This window comes from Anas acuta, chromosome 8 (genome assembly GCF_963932015.1).
Source record: "Anas acuta chromosome 8, bAnaAcu1.1, whole genome shotgun sequence".
Classification (NCBI taxonomy): domain Eukaryota; kingdom Metazoa; phylum Chordata; class Aves; order Anseriformes; family Anatidae; genus Anas; species Anas acuta.
In genome coordinates, this window is record NC_088986.1 from 172,219 (window position 1) to 187,607 (window position 15,389).

Sequence of the window (15,389 nt, forward strand, 5' to 3'; positions counted from 1 at the left end):
GCAGAGTACGCCTGTTTTATGAGAAGCGCTGTGCAAGGCAGGGCGCTGGTCCCGCTTCAGCCGCCAGCAGGGTATCGCCAGCCCGCAGAGCAGCGGCGGCAGAGCCCGGCCCGGCCCGGCGCGGAGCGGAGCGGAGCGGAGCGGGGTGTTATAAGGATGGGCTGCGCTGCGAGCGCGTAGCGGGCAGCCCGAGGCGGGGGGGGGGGGCGGCCACAAGCGACCGGCGAAGCGGAGGCACCGCAGGGAGCCGCCTCGGGGCGCTGGGCAGGCTCGGCGCTGCGGGGACTGCCTCTGAGGGTGGGAGTCGCGTCCTGCGGCGTGGAGAGGCCACACTCCGCCGCGCCTTAAGGCGTGGAAATTCTTAATGCTATTTGTAAAGGCTTGGGGATCGTTTGTTCTTTACGATTTACATTTTTTTGAACGGCAGAAGAATAATACATGACTTTTTAGCTGTACCTGTTTTGAAATCTTGTTTTACCAGACAAGACAAAGTTTAAATCAGCCAAATTCATACCTTGTAATTTGATAGAACTCTTTTTTGGGGGGGTTTAGCAGACTCGCTGAAAGCCATGTTTTTCTGCTGTCATTGTGTGATGTCCTCAAAACTTTTATCACGTGCAATGCGTTGACTGAGCCCCTTAGCTTTCACAGGAAATACTGCCGTAGGTGTTGAAATCACAGATGTAGCTGTAGCAAGCCAGAAGTGCTAGTCTCACCAGTGGCCCAGTGCCACAAATAGGGGAAAAGGGGCAGTGTCTCTCTGCCTGCAGTACATTTTTCTGTCTGACGGGAAAAAAATGAAATGAAAAAATGAAATAAAATGAAATGAAATGAAATGAAATAGAATGAAATAATAAAATGTAATAGCATTTCAGAGATGAGGATGGATTTCAGCAGAGGCAGCACAGCAGCACTGGAGCAGTTATTTGGAGCCAGGACAAAAGCAGAACTTGAGCTCAAGGTTAATAATTAAGGTATGGATGGTAAGTCATTCCATATGTGTGGAGTCTTTTCTGAGGATGCTTCTGGCCCTGAGCTATCAGTGCAATGAAATTGCAAGATGAAGTTTTTGAATTAGTACAAAAAAAGATATGATGGACAACTGGGCATGGCTGTCATCTCGTTCAGAGTGGCAACTGCTGTGGTAGGAGACAGAGATGCCTCAGTGGAGAAAGCATGGCAATCTGTTTGGGATTCAGTGACTAAATGGCAAATAGATACATTCAGCAGATTCATGGGATACACAAGAAGGTTTTATTTCAGAGTTGCAGCATGTCATTTAAGGCTAAACAATCAATGTATCAGGCTTACACCGGAGGATGCTATTGCTTAGAGAAAGTTAAACGCTGGCATTTTTGTTGGTAAAGTTGGTAGGTTTGTGTTGTGCAGTCGGGAATCTTGTTGATCAGTGGCCACAGCAGGAGAGCAGTGCTTCTTGTACAGCACAGCTTGCAGCAGCACTGCAATGTTTTGCTGTGCATGAGTCTCAAGTTTTCTGTGCCTCAGGAAGTGGATGTTTACCAGTGACAGCTGCTGGAAAAGTAAAATTTAAGTGGTGACAAGGTAAATAGCATACAGAGAGGCAAATGGATCAGCCCTGCAGGTTTGGATGTGGTCAAGTTTAGTCCCAACTAGGGACTGAAAGCATGGCATTGCTAGTCAGTCGAGGGAGGTGATTGTCCCGCTCTACTCTGTGCTGGTGCGGCCTCACCTCGAGTACTGTGCGCAGTTCTGGGCATCACAGTACAAAAAGGACTTGAAACTGTTGGAGAGTGTCCAGAGAAGGGCAACGAAGATGGTGAAGGGCCTAGAGGGGAAGTGGCTGAGGAGTGGCTGAGGTCCGTTGGTCTGTTCAGCCTGGAAAAGAGGAGGCTGAGGGGAGACCTCATCGAGGTCTACAGCTTCCTCACGAGGAGGAGTGGAGGGACGGGTGCTGATCTGTTCTCTTTAGTGACCAGTGATAGGACCCAAGGGAATGGCGTCAAGCTGAGGCAGGAGAGGTTCAGGCTGGGTATCAGGGAGAGGTTCCTCATCAAGAGGGTGGTCACGCACTGGAATAACCTCCCCAGGGATGTAGTCATGGCACCAAGGCTGTCGGAGTTTAAGAAGCATTTGGACTGTGCTCTTAGTCATATGATCTGAATTTTTGTGTAGGCTTGTGTGGTACCAGGAGTTGGACTTGATGATCCTTGTGGGTCCCTTCCAACTTGAGATATTCTATGATACTATAAACTACATAATAGAACTGTAAAAACTTTCTTCAAAAGGATACTAGTGTTTCCTGAACATGATTCAGCAACTGGGCTGACAAAGGCCACGTAACACCAAAGGAGGAGCAAGCCCTGCAGAGAAGAGTGACCTCCTTATTGCTTGGAAGAGCTAAAAGACACTTTTGCTTTACAGTAAATCTTCATGAAAGCATGCATATTATTTTTTTAACACTTTGATCAGATGCAAATATAGCAAATATATATATTCATTCCATGCTTTTTGTTCTGTAAAGCTTCAAGCTCACTTCTGACCATAGTGATAAATAACAACAACATCAATAATAGTAAAGCACGGTGTATGCTCAAGTACAACATCATCTTTTTGGTTCAGGTAATCATGTATAGCCACGCAGAATCTATCATAGTGAACTTGCAGAAAGATACGTTTGTAATATAGATGATATTGTAAGGGAATTTTGGAGAATAGAGGGCATTTACTATGTGTCTCATATAAATCTGGATTTTTTTTTAAAACTAGCTCAGTATCTCCTTTTAACACACATGGTCTGTTGGAGCTGACTATACATATATTGTTCTTCACAAAATGTCAGGCTTACTAACAAAATTGCCTTCTTACCTTCCTTAAAATGTGTTTTCAGACTGATGTTTTATATCTCACATGATTTTCTTACCATCCATATCACATTTAAATCTACCACTGGCTGCAGGCCATAGAAACTTTAAGCCACATCCAGATGAATTCAAAATGTAGCCTTGTTTTCCCTATTGTACCAGAATTCTGATTGCAACTCTTTCCCAGGGATCCTACATCTCTTTCAAGGTTTGTTCTTTCTAGCTGCTGTTATCAAAGGGGAGCCTCATACCATGCAAACCTCCCTTGCAGGCATGGGGTGCAGTCTGATAACCCATGCTGCCACTTGATGGGATGCAGCATGGCTGCTTGGTTTTGGTTGGTATGTCTGCCCTCACCCCTGGCACGAGGGAGATGGGAGGAGACTCATCACTGCCCTCTTTGGCACTATGCATCCTAATTGTGCTGCAGTTGCACTGGACAGAGTAGAGATGCTGACTGACTGAAATTTCTGCTGAAGAAAGAAATTACACCATAACTGACCTGTTATAGTGAAACAGACCCTCATCATAAATATAGGATCAAAATGTTTCTGCTTTTGACTTGGCCAGTGTGTCATGTGTACCACCTGTGATGTCTTTACAGTTTGACTTTGCAGATGAACATTACTGTTAGTGCATTTTATTCTAAGACCTGGCATGTTGCTCTGCAAATCCACACAGCTGCAGATGGCTTGGAGAGAGAAAGGAAGAGGCTGTTTTATACAGTGCTTCATAATGCAGTTTCTGGTTGCCATCATTTTCAACACATCTGACCAACTCAATTTCCTGTCTTGAATCAACTTTCTTTTCATTACTTCCCAAGTTCTTATTTCTCTTGGTTTGGCTGTGCTCTGCGGGTGATTTTAACTTTGCAGTCTGGAAGAGCCCAAATTTGCTATTTGGAAAAGAATCTAAGTAGTCTCAGGAGAAGGTTGTGCATTTAATTTGCTTCAAATGATAATTTTAAAAGATTTTTTGTTTGTTTTTATTTTACTTTTTCCTTTTACACTTCATGCAGTTTCATTTTCTTACAGAAATACCAAGTACTTGAATAGTACATACTGGTATGATTAAGCTCATGAGTGTTGTTTTGTGAGAATACTAACAACAATCCAAAAAAGTTTGATTTTATAATATAATCCTCAACTGTAGTGATTCTGGAGCTTTAGAAAAGTAGGTGTTACCTTTGTGAGTTTTATATTACCGGTTCTTTCTGTCCAGAAGTGGCAATTCTTTTTGAACTGAAGTCATAACAAGAAACTGGTAACTGCATGTTTGCACCCATTGTATGGAGTAGGTCTTATCATTTTAGTCCGCTACAAAGAAGCCTGTGCAGATTCCTGCAGACACACTGAAGATAAAAAAAGAATATTGAAAGGTAAGGTTTCTACAGCTTTGACTATGTGTAACATAGTGCCAAAATTACAAAATTTGTTATTTAAGTTAGTATTTTGGGAGAGTGGAATGAACTTTCCAGTAAAATATAAATAAGAGGAATTAGCCCCATGAAATAAGTAAATTCCTGTTGGAAACCTCACTGAATATGCTCAATGGAACCAAAGTCAGTAACTGTGGAGAGCAGTGTTGTGCTAGAACCGTGCATATTCATGACATGCAAAAAGCTGGATCAGCTCCTCATGACTCTACTTAAAAGTGCCTCTGATTTTGCATTGCACTGCTCAGCTTTCACAGACCTTTCTCCCATGGAAGTGAATTGTGGGGTGGAATCTGTCTCTGACTCCCTTAGCTTACCTTTGTAGAACCTACTCTGCAGATAGCTCTGTTACAAGATGATGTAATTTAATCTTAGCTTTAAGATGGAACAACTGCTTTTGTCTTGTCCTGAATTTTTACAGGTACTGTCTATGCTGCAGTTTCAGTGTGCGTGTGTTCCTTCCTCAGTGAGCATTCTGCATGAGAGAGGCTGCAAATGCTTCTCAGTATAGTTTTGAGAACTGTTAATGGAATGATTGCAATAACAATTTTTTATTTGTCAATGGTAAATTAAAGTTTGGTGGCTGTGTTACTGTAAAGAGGATAACTCTTCAGTCATTGCAGTGGCTGCAGTACTAAAGCTAGGGCAGGGGAGACTCAGCAAGAAGAACAGAGAAAAAAAAACTGTTGGGAAAGGGATACCTTGCAGCTTCTTGGTCTTCTGTTTATGGAATCACTCAGCTCTCACATACCATTTAACACGAGTTCAAAATCTGTGTGGTCCACTAACTATGAACGCTCACATCTTAGCTGGTTCTGGTTAGTATCACATAACATGTATTTCCAATCAGAGTTCATTTAAATAAAAAGGTTATTTTTGTTTATTATCACATTAAGTTAGAGCTAATTTAATGTCACCCATAAGAAGTTCTTACTCAAAAACTTAAAAAAAAAAAGAAAAGAAAAGCATGTGGCTGACAAAGTACTATTTATTTGCTTATAACTGCTTATTGTATTACATTTTAAGTGTCTGTGTACATAACATAGGAATGCTAGCATTTCTGCTTACTATGTCTGAAATTATTAAAAAAGGTGGCTGTTAGCTTTTCCTACATTCAACAAATTACAGTTTACATCCTATTTAAATAATATTTTTATGTTTAGTTTTCTTGGATAACTTGCTGACTGACAATCAAAAAATAAAACAAAATCACACATTTCCTTGTATGACTTTTTAATGAAGTAGCTGTCTTTCAAAAGCAATGGCTTAATTTTCAAATTTGAAAATGTAATTTTTTTATATACTGATGTACTCTTATTTGTTCTAGGTTTATCATATTTTGTTTATAGGAGGTTTGGAGCAAAAGACAGATTTTTTTTTTCCATGAGATAAACTTTGTAGAAAATATTGGTGCATTGTGTGATGTCAGCTGTTATAAGATACCATTCTTGGGGGTAGGAGGGATTGTTCCCATTGAGATGTAGGAGAGCTTTTTTAAAAAACAAACAAACAAACAAAAAATAACACAACAACGGCAAGACAGCACTGTCCAAAACAGATCTGATACATAGTAATGTACACCCCCAACAGGGAAATGTTTTTTATGAGATGTGTGGGGGAGAAACCCAGGGAGAGTTGTATAGAGAGGAATGTGTTGTTTTCAAGCAGGAAAAGAAGTTGTAAGATTTTGAGGTCTTTTCCCAGGACTACTGTTGCATTGCTGTATGTTTATTTGTGTAGATGAAAAATAAATAAATAAAGATTAGGGGTTGTAGAAGGGAAAAGATGAGCTCCAGAAGGGAGAAAACTAACCAAAAGAAAGGCTGAGAGAGCTGGGGCTGTTCAGCCTGGAGAAGGCTCCATGGTGACCTCATTGCAACTTTTTATAAGATTCCTTCAAGTACTGAAAAAGACAGCAACTTTTTACTCAATCAGATAATGACAGAACAAGAGGGAGTGGTTTTAAACTAAAAGAGGGGAAATTTAGATTAGAGGTTAGGAGGAAATTCTTCCCTCAAAAGGTGATGAGGCACTGGCACAGGTTGCCCAGAGAAGCTGTGGATGCCTCATCCCTGGATGTGTTCAGGACAAGCTGGATAAGGCCCTGAGCAACCTGATCTAGTGGGTGGCATCTCTGCCCATGGCAGGGGGGTTAGAACTAGGTGATCTTTAAGTCCCTTCTGACCCAAACCACTCTATGAGTTTTTTCCCCTGTCCTGCTGAGGAGGGGGAGTGAGAGAGTTGTGTGGTGGGTACCTGATGATCAGCCAAGCTTAGCCCACCACAAGCCCTTGTGTGTGGCTAACACCACACTCCATACTCCCTGGAATTTATATGGCTGACCTAGACTCCCAGATAGCTGAATGCATGCATGATCTCTTTTATGCAGCCATGGGGAAAAGTATTATATTTCTGGATGTTGTGCTTACACATAGAGACGTATCTGAAAGAGGCTATAAATTATATTGACAGTATTGCAGCAGCTTATAAACAGTTGAACTTCTAAGCCTGAACTCAGAAAAAAGAGTTACTTCCTTTGTTATGAATATGCTGTCAGGTACCTTGGACATTTATTTTCTGCAACAAATCTCTTAAGCAGCATAAAAGAACTAAGTAATATCAGGCAGTATAGCAGTATATTCAATGCTTTAGTCAAACAGAAAAGATGTCATGTATCTTACAAATTTCCTTGCTGAACTAGCCAAATACATACTTAGAAAAAAAAAAAAAAAAGTCCAAATGAAGAGGAAAGATGTCTGCACAGGTCTAAGAAACAACAAAATAATGTGAAACCAGCTGAATGTTAGTGGTATCTATCAACACAAGTTTAAGTATATTTCAATATATAAATATTAATATATTTATCATAAAAATAATATTTATTATTATTTACGTATATTATTATATATTATAAAATATAAATATTATAAATAAAATATTAAATAAAATATATTAAGTATATTTTAATAAAGTATAAGACTTTTTTTTTTTTCCTCGTACTTAATTGTGCCTGTGTACTTCTAGCAGGAGAGGGATAAATTATTTCCTCTTAGATATACTAAGGCATTAGCTATGGAACAAAACCACTAAATAACATCATCCAGGAGAGCTTGCATTTTTAGCTCTAAAAAAGCTGGGATTTGTATATGCTATAAATACCTTATATTCTAGGTAATAACTCTGCTCCACTATAAGGACTGGATGCTGCAACACAGCAATGCAACACAAAATTAGCTGACTTTTAGCTTTCCTATTACTTAGGAAACTCTAACATCTATCCATATGTTTTGTCCAAGATGATCTGTTCTATGGTAGTAGAGTGATAAGTCTCTCCTAGCTGCTGGATGATGGCAGGACAGCTCAGTGAGCACCAGTTCTTGAGAAGCCTTCCATGTGACTGCAACCTCAATGTTTCAGCTTACTTCATGAAAGCAAATTAATGGCATTCCAGAAACAAGTTATTCAAGGTATATTTGTCATAATCATTGAATATAGTGAAAACATGAGTTATATTGAGCTAAAGTTATTGGAAAAAAGCCAAATCAACTACTGAAAAATCTTTTTGCAAGAGAGCAGTCTGGAGGCTACAGATAAAGAATGTCATTCTGCATTATTACCGGGTCTGATCCATGTCAAGAGAAGAGTCAATGGTACTAGACTAGTGGTTACAATGCAGCCCAGTCAGGTCGCACCAAGATTCCTGCATCTAGAAATATCAAAACACGTTGTATATTCTTGGTCAAAGCAGTCTCCTCTGTTGCTAGTTGTTCAGAAGACATAGCAAGAAACAATTAGAGTTGCTTTGCTTGCCTTACAAGGTGTGTTGTTTTCTAATTGAAATGCATAACTTGAAACTAATTGAAAATAGAAATTAAAAATAAATGTTTGGGTGACAACACTTTACCAGAAACTGAGAGCACCATACCACTTTTTACACCTACAAATAAGCAGGGATTTAATTCTGCTAGTCTTGTATCTGAAACATAAGTCAAACCAAACAAACATTAGCAAGATGATGTGATATCTAACTGTAAGTAGATAATGTAAAGCTTTCTAAAACCATAGGATACAATACATAGCATGACTCTTTTATTGATGCTGTATTTGGATTACTTTGAAAATAAATTTTGCACTATTATGACTGTTGAATGCAGCTTATAAAAGCAATATTAGTGGATAGACCGACCTACTAGCATTGTGCAAATGCAAATGCTGGACTGGTGCAGAGTTTATTTGGTCACGTGACACACGAAATATTCAGTTTTTAGCTTAACTTGTATTCTATTCAAGGTTTCACATACTGTAGCCAATACTATTTCAAACAGAAGATGGATAGCTTTCAGAAAAAAAAAAAAGAGAAAAATCACAACTCGTACTTCAACATTTTAAATACCTTTTCATATGTCTAGTGATTTTCAGTTATGTCTCTTTTTATTGTTGATCCAACTCTGTGAGATGCAAATCTCTTGGGAAGTCTGTCAAATGTAAGTAATGCAGAAGTTTCTGCACTCAGAATGAAAAAAGTAGAAAAGGTGGGGGGTTAGGAGGGGAATGTAATCTCCATTCAAAGCAAACTAAGCATGCAAGGCTTATAGATATTACTACTATGATCAACCACATTATAGTTTGTCAATAGAAACGTTGGCTGAAACTATGTATGTTCAGGGATGAGGAAATATAATCACTTCAGCAACTTCTTTGGGAATACTTACTTTCTTCCTCTTAAAGTTTTGCTGGAAAAGGATCCAGGTAAGTCTGGTGCAATCCCTGAAGGTTTTACAAATTTAAAAATCTCCTCTACTAAGAGATTTCCCCCCCCCCCCCCCCCCCCCCTTTTCCCTGGAATTGCTTTCATAAAAGATCACATTTAAAGCCATTTGATTCTGTGTGTTTAAGATTGTCTAAATCAGGATCAAGTGTGGAGTACAAAAATCACCACTCCTAAATAGAGTTAGAAAGATTAAGTGTTGATGATGAGCCAGCTGGGGATAACATTGGACACTAGGATAGAGAGTAAATGCATATGAGAATTAAGAATTACTTTTCTCTTGGAGAATATTTGTGATGTGCAATTTATTTAAAATAGAGGGAAGGAAACATTTTATAGGGGTCATTTTAGCACATGTGGAAGAACTAAGAATGACTCATCAAGTCTTTAACTTAAGTTTATACAGCATATCAGCCTATAATAATGCTTTTCCCCACAAAAGAGTAAAATCAGTTATCATACATTTGTATTGCAGTTATTACTACCAGACTTGTTGAAAAAAATCTGTAAACAATTTTAAACTAACGGGTGGTCTTATAACAAATGTACACCTCCAGAGCTTGAGATTATGCTGTTCTAAGTAATCCTAAACATACCTGCTTTTTCAAATATGAAGGGCTGAAGAAAGCACAATCTAAGTACCTACAGCATTCCTGTTTCTTTTACCCTCCAGAAACGGAGGGCATGTTCTGGGCTCAGTATTTCCTAATTGGGAGAACATTAGTTACAACATAAGTTGTAACTGAGAAAAAGTGTCCTGTTATAACTTAACAGAAAAACTATTCTGCTTGAAGCAAGGATAGCTACATAAGGCAACAGAAGATTGTAACCAGCCTGATGGATTTGGGGGGGAGCAGTGGATATTGTCTTCCTAGACATTGATAAGGCTTTTGACACTATCCACAAGATCCCTCTCGAGAAGCTGTTGAAGTATGGCCTGGATGAGCTTACAGCAAGGTGGATCAAAAAATCAAAAACAGGCTGAATGACTAAGCCCTGAAAGTAGCAGTCAGTGGGGTGCAAAACCTAGCTGGAAGCCAGTAACAAGTCAAGTACCCCTGGTGTCAATACTAGGTCGGCCTTGTTTAACATCTTAATGATCTGGATGATGTGGTAGAGTGCACCATCAGCAAGTTTGCAGAAAACATGAAACTAGGGGGAATGGGTGACTCACCAGAGGGTTGTGCTGCCATCCATAGATACCTTGACATGCTGGAGAGGTGGTCTGGCAAGAATCTCATGAAATTCTACAAGAAGTGAAAAGTTCTGCACCTGTGGAGGAACAACCCCAGCACCAGGACATGCTGGTAGCACCCAGCTGGAAAGCAGTTTGGCAGAAATGAACCTGGGAGGCCTGGTGGACACCAAGCTGAACATGAGCCCTAGTGTGCCCTTACTGTTAAGAAGGCTAACAGTGCTCTTGGTTGCATTAGACAAAGTATTGCCAGACAGTCAAGAGAGGTGATCTTGCCACTCTTCTTGGCATTAGTGAAGCCATACCTGGAGTGCTGTGTCCAGTTCTGGGTTCCCCAGAGTTTCCTCCTTGGCTCCTTGGAAATCTTCAAAAGCTATCTGGAAGAGGTACGGGCAACTTGCTGAGGATCTTTGCTTAAACAAGGAGGTTGAAACAGATGGACCCAGAGGTGTCCATCCCCAACCCCAGCTGTTCCATGATTCTGATTCTGTGAAGGTCACGCTTTAAAACTGATATTAGAATTGCATTCCATTACCATGTATTGAAGCCAGATAAAAGTGCACTATTGCAATGGATACCCAAAACAGTACCTTGTTCTTTGATGTTCAACTTGAGAACATGTGAAAGACAGTTAAAAAACTGATCATCATGTTTTGAGTAACAAAACATGTTGTTTTTTTTTAAAGGAAACGGGAGAGTTAAAAAAAAAAGTATAAGCATATATTTCAGTGTATATCAAGAAATTGAAAGCAGTTGTTTCCAGTCTTAATGTTGTACTATCTTTGTCTGTCCATAGATATCACTACTCTGGAGAATCATCCAACCAGCTATGGATTTTAGAAACCAACCAAACCAGTGTTTTTTTCTCCTCCACTGAAATTAATGATAAATTATTTTAATTTTTCTAGTAAGCAAAGATTAAGGTGCTGTTAGTTCTCAAGTCTTTGTATGACAAACCAGTTGCTTTTTTGTTTTCTTAAATTCTAGAATGAACTGGGGTTAAAAGGTAACTAGCAACAACAATAATACACGGAATTAAATTCTTATGTTAATTTTTTGAACTTGTAAGATATTTCTGGTGCAGGTGCACAGATTATTCCCAATTAGTTGCCCAGGAAGTTCATATGAAACAGCTTGATATTTAGAGTTTAAGTGTACACTACCGTAATGAGAGCTGTGTTTGAAAATCAGCAGTGTGGAATAACACAACCCTTTAGCAGAGGCTGTCAGTGCTAAGGCAGCAGGCCACATTCTTGCTCTGCACCAGCCTACAGTGCAACTAGAAGCATTTCTAGGTTGTTACTCAGCGCCACTACTGCAGCAAAGAATGGAAAAGATCACCTCAATTGTTACAGCAGGCTACGTATGCACTTATACAAAAGACATAATGAACAGCTGTCATTTGAATTAAGGATAGAATCAAGTTCATCTGTCAGACTGTTCTGGCTTTTGAGTCAGTAATAAGACTAAATGTGATGCAAGTTAAAAAAAAAAAAAAAAAGAGAAGGAAGAGGGAGACAAAAGTACAGATGCCTACAAAGTATTTCTGGAAACCACAACAATGTTATCCCTCAAACACCCATTTGACTATCCATACTTATAAAATCACTGTGTGTGTCCTAAGGAGCAATGGGTTGCAAGATAAACACAAGGGGTCAAGAAGGCACACCACAAATCCAGAATTGAGCTGTAAAATGTCCTAGACAGTGGAGAACATACAGGAGTCATCAGTAACTTCAGAAAGGACAATTATTGATAAGTGACAACTATTAATAAGTTACCCACACATGCAGAAAATTAATAAATAAAGGTAGAAGTGTAAGAAGATCAATTTGCCTAGACTTTAGGCAACTCTTCAACGCAGAAGGAATACAGAAAAACAGGTGATGGTTACCATAATGCAAATATATAAAACAGCGTGAACTTCTGGACAATGAGACAGAAAAGCACTAGCAAATGTCATGAAGGGTAAAGAAAACAGTATTTGTACTTTTATTAATAAAGCAAGAGTAAAGCTGGTGTTGACTGGTTGCTCTGAGTTGAAACTTCTGTCAGTGAATACAGGAATGGCATGCTAGACCTTCTACTGCATCAGCTTTGACCAAAAAAAATAGTCTGTGAACAAGTTAGGGCCAATGTCAACAAAAACTCTCTTGAAGTTTCACTCTAAATGTTTTTGGGTAGACTGGACCTGCTGCACTTCATCCTGGGACTGTAGAACTAGACAGAAACATTTACAAATTACTAGCTCATTTTTAAGAGACACTCAGCGCTCAGATCTTAGGGAATGGGCAGAAGAAAGCCAGGGAATTCAACAACATAGTTTAGTTTCAGTCTAATTATTTTATTTGAGAATTAGAAAATCTTAACCAGACTGACAGAATCAACAATACAAACAGCAAGACTATCAAGTCGACCCAGAGTCCTTTTGGCAAGGGTAACAGCTGTATGGGTGATCAAGATGCTATACATGTCACATTCTGACATAGGCAAGATATAGAAATAACCTTGGGTAGAAAAGTTTGAAAGTAAGTAGCTGCAAGCAACTCAAATGATACCTTCTCCTATTTAAAAAAATGGAATTACAGAAGAATCAGGCTCCAGTCAGTAATTTAGTTAATTATTTGGATGACAGTATAAATAGATTTAGTGAATTTTCTGACAACACAAAACAAGCAATACTGGGGAATGCAGAACTGTGATTCAGAATGATTGACAATTTAGAGAAATAGTAATAAAGAAGTGGGGTGAAATTCAGTATGGCAAAATATAAGCTGTTTACCTAGGCTGCAATAATCTATGGAGAATTGTAAACAGGAGACAAAATAAGAGCTGGTCACAAATAGAATGTGCAGTGTAGTGCTATTAGAAGAAAAGCAGTCATCATCCCGGAACACATAGCAATGAGCAATTTATATGCCCTAATCTTCCTGCTGAGCACCATTAAGGGCTTGCTAAAACTGAGCTGTGCTTCAAGAAGATGGACAAAACCAGAACAGAAACAATTAGACAATTCACATATGCAACTTAGTATGGAAAACTCAATGAATCAGACTTGCTTGGTAGAGAAAAAAATATATATTTTTATTTTTATTAATTTTAAGTGCCAGATTTCCTGATGGTTCTGTAAAAAATGTTAACATTGAAGACATTTAACAACAGTTTAGACTAACTTCTCTATGACCAGTATTTGCTCATTGGACTGAAACGTAGACTAGAAAATATCCAAGAACTTCTCAGATTTGTCTGTGTTATGAAAAAAACATACTTCCACTGAGTAGACAGTTTCAAAGGATTTATATCCCAGTATTTAAATACTAAGTTTGAAATATCTCTGAAGGATCTTGAAGATTCTAGTGCAATAGATATTTCTATATCCTGCTTCTGTACCCTGCAAACTGAACTACTAAATTCTAATAGCAGATGTCCTTTACAGATCTTATGAAACTTGTACTGTATAGATTTTTTCATCTGTATTTTCCTCTCTTCCCACAACAGGTTGAATATAATGAATTTTAAGTTGTATTTTGCAGTGTAGTTACAGTTACTTGTCCTGACACACAGTAATACACGAGCCATCCCCAAGAACGTATTGGCTATATAGGTGAGGGAAGAAAGGGAAAGAGGACTGGAAGTTGATAGCCAGTCTTCTCAGTACTTTCAAGACAGAGCTTTGATTTTGTTAGTGACATTTTTTCATTTGAGAACCTCTAGGTGCAGAAGACATTTTACATCATTAGTTCCATTTTGGATTTCTTTGCTAAGTTTCAGTGTAGTTTGTATGAAGTGCCATTCTACCTTGTAGGCTGAACAGTTTAGGATCAGAGGGATGAATGAGTTTTTCTGCAAAATAACCCAAGAAGTAGAGCACTAAGCACAGCTCTACATTATTTTCTGTTCAAGATACATCACTTCTAAGTCACATGTTAAAACCAATTTATTTTGTGAATTAGTTTATTTCATACAACATTGCTTTTCAATTTTAAGTCAAATACATTGAGCCTAAAAGACACTAAACATACTATTTTATGCTCCTGCTGCAGCAATAGCCACATTCTTTTCCTGTAAATGCATCCCACAAATTTTCTCAGCCAAGCAGTGTGTTATTCTTTTAAAGCAGCAGGAAGCAGTAAGAACAGCTCCAGTGTCAGAGGAGTTCAGCAGTACATGCTATCAAAAATGCAAGTGAGCACACAACCAGCAGAAAAAAAGAAAAAGCATTCAAACTTGCAAGTCATGGTACAGCAACAGCTTCAGCTGAGAGCACCAGACTAAGACTCCTGGCTTTCCATACACCTTGTCTACTCCATGCAGCCTATTCAAGGCAGGCCAGTAGCACAGGTCTTATGTTCTCAAAGGCAATGCTCAAAGTCCAGATCCTCTCCTGGAACTTCCTTTTCAACTCCACATTTCCCCAGTCTCACTTTATAAATAGCTGCTCATCCCTTCACAGTAGCCAAAGATATCTCCTGCTTCCTATTTTCATTTGGAAGTGAGGAAATTGCTCACTGTTTACTTTAATCCTACTCCAACTGTGGAACTAGACAGAATGGGATGTTTCATAAAGAGGTCTGTCCTTACTTTGTCTTAAGGAACCTGAAGCTGCTTACGTCCTTCAAATTAGATTTTTTTTTTTTAAAGAAAGAGATTATGTGTAAGTCAAGCTGCATTATAAAAACATGACAATTGAGTAGTATTTTACATTACCAATTTGTATTAAGAACTAAATTAGCATCAGTTAACATTTAACTGAAAACCTTAGCAATAAGGTCCTTACCCTAAGGTCCTGTCCTTACATATCAGACAACAAAACAAGAACTTCTGTCTACTGCTATGTATACAATTTTGTATCATGCAGATATATGGGGCTACCTTAGGTACTGAAAGTGATGCATTCAGGTCAGTGTTCCACACAGAGAATTTCAATGACACGTTGGAAGAAAATGTAAAGTCAGTCAAGTTCTACAACACCCTGTGTCTTAAGCATTGTTTGTGAGACATTGTGGCAGGGTATACTAGCCTAGAAAAAGCATTGTGCCAGTGCAAAGAGATTACTTTTGCTACTCAGATTAACTTGAGCATCTGTGTGTAGCACTGCAAATAGTGCTGACATTTAATTTATGGAACATGAATAATTCAAAGCTTGGC